The sequence below is a fragment of the Pelophylax lessonae genome, assembly GCF_965119305.1.
Source record: "Pelophylax lessonae genome assembly, chromosome: 3".
Taxonomy (NCBI): Eukaryota; Metazoa; Chordata; class Amphibia; order Anura; family Ranidae; genus Pelophylax; species Pelophylax lessonae.
The window spans coordinates 239,026,448-239,034,543 of NC_138770.1; positions in this window are offsets into that span (position 1 = coordinate 239,026,448).

Consider the following 8,096-nt stretch of genomic DNA (forward strand, 5'->3'; position numbering starts at 1 on the left):
TGAGACCGGCACCTGCCACCCCACAAACAGAGGATCCACCAGCAACACCACCACCTGGGTCACCAACAACCATCTCCACAATGTCCCATGGAAGCGTTCAGCTTTCTATCTCCCAAGCACTGGAGCGGAAGAGGAAGTACCCCCCTACCCACCCGCGATCCCTGGCCCTTAATGCCAGCATTTTTTAAATTCCTGGCCTTTGAAATGCTGTCATTCCGTCTGCTGGAGACACAGAGTTTTAAAAGCCTTATGGCGGTGGCTGTCCCACAGTACGTCGTGCCCAGTCACCACTACTTTTCCAGGCAAGCCATCCCTTCCCTGCACAACCAAGTGGGTGACAAAATCAGGTGTGCACTACGCAACGCCATCTGTGGCAAGGTCCACCTAACTACGGATATGTGGACCAGTAAGCACGGTCAGGGACGTTATATCTCCCTAACAGCACACTGGGTAATTGCAGTGGCAGCTGGGCCTGAGGCAGATTGCAGTTTGGCGCATGTCCTTCCACCACCGAGGATTGCAGTGCGCTTCAGTTTGCCTCCTGTTCCTAACTCCTCCTACTCTGCTTCCTCATCCTCTACCTCCTCCTCATCCGGTCAGCGTAACACCTTCACCACCAACTTCAGCACAGCCAGGGGTAAACGAGAGCAGGCAGTTTTAAAACTTGCGTGTTTTGGGGGAAAAAAACCACAAAACACGCAGGAGTTGTGGAGGGGCATTGAACAGCAGACCGATGAGTGGTTGCTGCCAGTGAGCCTCAAGCCCGGCCTGGTGGTGTGCGATAATGGGCAAAATCTCATAGCAACATCCCTTGCCTGGCGCATGTGCTGAATTTGTGGTGCAGAGGTTCCTTAGAAATTACCCCGATATGTCAGAGCTGCTGCAGAAAGTGCGGGCCGTCTGTGTGCACTTTCGGCGTTCTCACTCTGCTGATGCTCGCCTGTCAGCGCTGCAGCGTAACTTCGGCCTTCCCGCTCACCGCCTCATATGTGACATGCCCACAAGGTGGAACTCCACCTTGCACATGCTGGCCAGACTATGCGAGCAGCAGCAGGCCATAGTGGAGTTTCAGCTGCAGCACGAATGCATGAGTCACTCTGCAGAACAGCACCACTTCACCACCAGTAACTGGGCCTCCAGACCTGTGTGCTTTGTTGCGCTGTAACATATGCATACTAGGCCGCAATGTAATCTTTTTCCCCTAAATGGGTGTTTATTGAATAGCGGAATAGAACAACAGTATCCAACTAGTGTATCTCACAGTAAAATATGCAGACTAAGCCGCAATGTAATATTTTTTCCCTAAATGAGTGTTTATTGAATAGCGGACTAGAACAACAGTATACAACGGGTGTATCTCACACGTACAGATACAGACTAAGCCGCAATTTAATATGTTTCTGTCCCCTAAATAGTTTTTTTTTATTGCAAGGTGCAATACAACAGTATGCAATGGGTGTATCTCCCTGAACATACGCGGAGAGGGCCGCAATCAACTTTTGCCTCTAAATGCTTTTTTTATTGCATGGCGCAATACAACAGTATGCAATGGGTGTATCTCACTGTAACATATACAGACAGGGCCGCAATCAACTTCTTTTGCCCCTATTTTTTTTTTTTATTGCAAGGTGCAATACAACAGTATGCAATGGGTGTATCGCACTGTAATGTATGAATGAAAAACTGAAAAATAAAATTTTTTACCCTAAATACTGTAAAATAATTATTTTCCCCTCACATTGGTGCTTTTTGAAGAGCAGGTTAGAAAAGCAATGTCTGTCTGACATACAGTCTTTAAAGTTAAATATGAAGAAAAAGATGTTTTTTTCTTTTTTAAATGCAGATTAAGCACACACATATGCACTGAGGATGCGTGAAATGTGCAGCACCGCACACCTAACAGACTAATAACATTTTTTTTTTCTTCCTTCTCTTCCTCACTTGGCTCAGGGCAGGGCATAAAGATCATTCTACTGCACCTCCACACAATACAATCAATGTAGATCGCTGTCTAAATAAAGCAGATTGTTCCTATCTATGCTTTCCCTACAAGCAATCTCTCCAGCCTGGCCCTACAGTAAAATGCTATCTCTCCCTCCCGGCAAAAACATTGTTCACTGCACCCCACAAAATCAAATTAATGTAGATCGCTGTATGATAAAGCAGATTGTTCCTCCTATGCTTTCCCTACAAGCAATCTCTCCAGTCTCGCCCTTTAGTAAAGTTCTATCTCTCCCTCAGCAGCAGCAGTCAGGAACCTCTCCCTACAGTAGTATTAGCAGAGTGATGCGCGGCGCTGTGTGACTCCAGCTTATATATAAAGTCTGGGTCACATGCTGCACTGGCCCATCACAGCCATGCCATTACTAGACATGGCTGTGATGGCTTCTAGGGCACACTAGTTAAACACTTGCTGATTGGCTGCCTTGCACCTGTTGAAAGCGCGCCATTAAAACCGCGCCAAAACATTAAAATAACCGAACGGACAGTACCCGAACATACAGTGAAATGTCCAGGTTCGGGTCTGGGTACCGAATAATACCCAAAAGTCCGGTATGAACACAAACAATACAGTCCGGGTTCGCTCAACCCTACTTATGATGAATCCTTTGTGAAGGATGTTGGCCTCTGGATTAACTTACTGTTACCTCAGAGGCAAACTCCTTTACAAAAATCGAATACTTTTGTTCAACTTCGAAAAGGTGTTTGTTTTTGCTTACAATGAGGGTCAGGGTAAATGGACTAATAATTGTAAGTTTAAGCATGAGTGTTCTCACTGTTCTGGTACTCACCCTATCAATAGATGTTTTAAGAAAAATACACCGGTTACTGCACCTCACAACAAAGAACAGCTTTTTCTCAAAAGCGGTAACTCCGGTGAGTTGGGAAAAAATGCTACCTTGATTCCTGGCTTACCCAGACAGTTAAAAAGCTGTTACACTTTATAATTGTTTAAAATTTGGTTTTTGTTTGCCTTCCTTTTCTGGTCAGGGTTGTTTGCCTGTTAAAAATTTGCCTTCAGTTGATGCTCTTCCTACAGTTGTTTGTGATAAGATTCGGAAGGAGATTGCTGGAGGTAGGGTGGCTGGCCTGGTTTCTTCCCCTCCTTTTCAGGATTTTCGGATATCTCCTTTAGGTGTCATTCCTAAAAAAAAGCTTGCAAATTTCGTTTGATCCATCACCTGTCTTATCCTGATGACGAAATTGATCCATCTTTATGTTCAATATCCTATTCTACTTTTGAGGATGCTTTGGCGAAGATTAGGAAGTTCTGCTTTGCTTGCTAAAGCGGATATTAAGTCAGCGTTTAGATTGTTACCTATACATCCTACAGCGTTTAATTCATTGGGTTTTTTCTTTAACGATTAATATTTTTTTTTATAAATGCTTACCAATGGGATGTTCACTTTCTTGTTGTTATTTTGAGTTATTCTCCAGTTTTTTGTAATGGGTTGTGTCATGTAGGACTTGGCTTACATTATCTGGATGATTTCTTATTCATTGGGCAGTCTGGTTCTCTAGGCTGTTTGGCAATTTTCACTGAGTTTCGCATTGTTTGCAATCTTTTTGGTGTCCCTTTGGCTGCAGAAAAAAACTGTATATCCTACTACTAATCTGGAATTTTTAGGTATTCAGATTGATACAGTCAAGATGGAATTTAAATTGCCAGCAGCCAAGATTTCAAAAATTAAATTTTTATTGAATTTCATTTTGAATTAAAAGGTTCAATTGCGGACTATTCAGTCTTTGCTGGGTCTTTTAAACTTTGCTTCCAGAGTTATGCCTATGGGTAGGGCATTCTGTAAACGTTTATAGGGCCATTTCTGGTGCTTCTTCACCATCCCATTTTATTCGTGTTTCTGCTATAGCTGAGGATCTTTTAGTGTGGTTAAAATTCTTGGACTCCTTTAATGGTTCGTCTGTTTGGCAAGATCAATTTTGTTCAGCTTCAGCTTTGAAATCGTTTACTGATGCATCTGCTGCTCATGGTTTTGGTGTTTTTTGGGATGGGCATTGGTCAGCTGGCTCTTGGCATACAGATTGGATTAGTAGAGGCCTTATTGATAGTATTGTTTTATTAGAATTATTTCCTGTTCTGGTAGCTTTGGAATTGTCGGAGCCTCAATTCCAGAATAAGAGAATCCTTTTGCACTCTGATAATAGGGGGGTTGTATTTGCCGTCAATTGTCTGTCTTCTCGTTCTCTCCCTGTTATATCTCTGTTGAGGTATTTAGTCCTTCAGTGTTTGCGTCTTAAGATCTGGTTGAAGGCAAAATGTATCCCTGGTTATTGTAATGATAATCGCTGATTCCTTGTCTCGCCTTCAGTTCGACAGAATCAGGATGTTGGTCCCAGGAACGGATCCTTTTGGCCTGTCTTGCCCACGCCATCTATGGGAGTTGGTCTAAACAATGTTACGTCTGCCGTTCAGAATTCTTTGGCTCCTTCTACATGGAGATCATGTCTCTGCATGGAGTTTATGGTCTTCCTTTTTGATGGACAAGGGATTACCTGTTTCCTTTGATGAACATTCATTCAATTTTTCTATTTTTAGCTAAGTTATTGAATCTGCGTTTTTCTTATGCTCATATGGCAAAAACTTTGGCTGGGATTTCCTTTTTCGCACAATTGAATGGTTATCCTTCTTGTGTCAGTTTCTTCTCAGTTAGAGTTGCATTGAGAGGTTTTCGCAGGACTCATTTCTGACCTGATAGGAGGTTTGCAATATCCTTGTCGCTTTTGAAAGATCTATGTACTGCAGCAACTTCTGTTTTTTCGCTGTACGAATCTTTATTTAGAAACGCTTTTTGTATTTGTTATTTTGGCGTGTTTCGCATCTCTGAATTGTTTGCCGTTAGCTCTTCGGCATCCAATGGTTTGTGTTTTCAAGATGTCTCTATTGTTGGAGATTCTATGAAGATCTTCTTAGTAAGTAGTAAGGGTAAAGGTGTTGTGATCTCTCTTGGGCGTCATGCTGATTGCTCTACTTGCGTGGTTACCCTTGCCGAGAGATACATAAGTCTTCGGTCATTACATCTTCAACAATATTTTGTTCACCAAAATGGTCTTCTCTTACATGTTTTCAGTTTGTTGCTGTATTGAAAAAATGTCTAACTTTCCTATCATTTGGAACAACTACCGATAACATCTCACTCATTTAGAATTGGTGCTGCCACTTCTGCTGCTCAGGCTGTTTTTTCTGGTGGCTCAATTAGGGCTATTAGGTGGCGTTCAAAATCAGTCATACGTAAGACCTAACCAATGTATTTGATTTCAGGTCAAGCTAAAGTTATATGGATTGTTGAGCATTCTTTTATTTTTTGGGCCCACAGAAGAGCTGAACTGAGGAAGTATGGAGTGAATCTAGGATTTTTGCCATCTTTGGTCAACATTTTTTGTTTTAGTAGAAGAGGTCTTCATTGGAATGATCTTCGTTCTATTTTTTCTGATCTTTGTGTTAAATGGCCCTCCCCAGATGTCATTATCACCCATGTGGGTGGTAAGGATATTGGCTTTAGGAAGAATATAGACCTTATTTTACAAATAAGTGCTGATTTTCTATTTTTTCAATCAGTTTTTCCCTTATGTAAATTTATATTTTCTGAGATCATTTCTCGTTTACGTTGGTTTTCTGAAGATAATGAATTTTTGGGAAAAAAATTGTAAACGTGTGAATAGGTCTATTTCTAAATTTATGGCCTCTATTGGCGGGTTGTCTTTTAGACACACTGACCTTGAAGGTGGTTTAGGAGGGTTCTATAGATCTGTCTTGTTCATCTGTCGGATGTTGCAAACTATATTTTCAACTTAGATCTCCAAACTTGCATTGAATTGGCCGTGGGCTTGGTGGCAGTGCCATGCTCTTAATTATGAGCATGGCTTGTGGGATTGTTTTTTGTTCTCATGGGGTAGTTTGAGCTTTTTGGCTGAAATACATTGTATAAGTTTTAGTTATTAAATTTGGTTAGTTTTGGGCTTTTTGGCTAGACTAAGAGTAAAGTTTATTCCCACATGTTAAATTATTTATTTAATAAATGGCCGCAGCCAATTGCATCACTGCAAGTAAAAGTGTCCTATGTTTTTATTTAATAATTATTATAAAGTATTTAATATTTTGTCAGAATTTGTTCTGCCTACGGCACCAAAACCGTGACTGGCACTGTTGTTTGGTACATTTGGAAAGTTGTTACTTTTGCAAAGTTCAATAAAGCTGTGGCCTTGCCCTATTTCCAACTTAATCAGCTTATGTGTTTTTTTGGGGGGGCAAGGTATTGGTTTACTAGCTGCTCATAAATGAGCCTATGCTTCTCAGCAGTCATGTACAGTATTGTGTATAGTGCAGGAGTGTGTAAAGCAGAGCACAGGGGTTGGGGAGTGCTGCAGTCAGTGACGGGTTTAGGATACATAACGCAGGCTGCAGGGGTCCAGGAGTACATAATGCACAGAATACAGGGTTCAGGATTACATAATGCACAGAATACAGGGTCCAGGAGTACATAATACACAGAATGCAGGGAACAGGAGTGTGTAATGCATAAAAAGAGTCAGGAGTAGAAAACAAAAAGAGTGCAGGAGACAGAGGTGCGTAACTCACAGTGTAAGGGTAAGGAAAGGGAAAAATTCCTCCCACATACAAGAGATTGTCAGAGACTGCGGACATGGTACAAGAGACGGTCAGAGACTGCGGACATGGTACAAGAGACGGTCAGAGACTGCGGACATGGTGCAAGAGATTTGTATGGTTTGTCCCCCTTGGGTGGGATTTTTCAGGGCAAAAAAAACAAATCATTTAAAATTTTACAAATTTTATTACATGATTAACAAAATACATAATGGTTATAAAAAAAAATGTGGTATAGAGCTTGTTGGTACAACCATATTCTATATAACTGGTCACCAGAGGCAACCCGGTGACTAGAACAGGCAGGAGAAAACCCAATGCGTTTTGATAATTTTGGGGGTTCAATCTCTTCGTCAGGGGTACCAGACTACCTTTAATATTAAGTCTGTCAGAAAAAAAACAAGAATCATTTACACGTTCCATATATTCACATTGTGTATCATGAATCACATTTTTCAAAACATCATATGCACAAGGTTGTACTAACCAACAGAAGGAGTACCAAGCAGAAACCCGCATACTTAAAATCAAGATTGCTGATCCTTGGCGGCACACCACACCACGGAGAGACAGCCCCCAGGATGGGACACCCACACCATGGGACCGGTAAATTCCTGGCCCACAAGGGGTACAAAAAGAGGTACCCACACCACCTGGTGTAGTAAGTAGAACATTGAACTATAAGGATCAGATTATATGAGTCAATTATATTTGCAACTTCATATCCAAAGGAATTTGAGTAGAAAAACCCACCTCCAAAGTCTCTGAAGTAAGAATAGATCTGACGCTGGATATGCCACGATATCAGAGTACAAAAGTGGTGCAGCCTCTCTACAGTACAGATAAGAATAAAAATTAACAATAAGGATGTGTGTTTGTGTATGTATATATATATATATATATATATATATATTTGGAAAAAAAAGGGGGGGGGGTTATAAAAAAACAACAACAAGGCGATCATAATTAAAGTGTCAAAAATTGTCCTTACACTCCGTAGCCCTGTTCATCTCCATGGTCAAGTTAAGACTGACACCATTAGACATTAGACCACTGACACCATAAGCTTAGCTTTGAGGGTCATTCACACCATCTCAGCTGAGCTGCATTGATCCGCCTGGATCAACACAGGATCCATGTCAGGTCACATAGAAAGCAATTGTTTTCTACTGTATGTGCCCTGTTTACACGATACATGTGAAGCATGTCCACATTTTATTTTATTTTTTTTTCACACTGCACAACTCAATGCAGTGCCTGTTGCTGCAGTGCAGCGGGTCACAATACGCTGCCATAACTAGAATTTAATGGAAGATAATTTTGTGACGTTTCAATAAAGATAAAAAAGAAGAAAAACAATGGTAAATAGTGCCTAGAGTTTCAACAACACAAGGCAATGCCCCATACCCAATGAACACCAGCTTGCACTGATTTTCAGTGGTGCAGTTGATTACATTAAGGCCCCTTTCACACA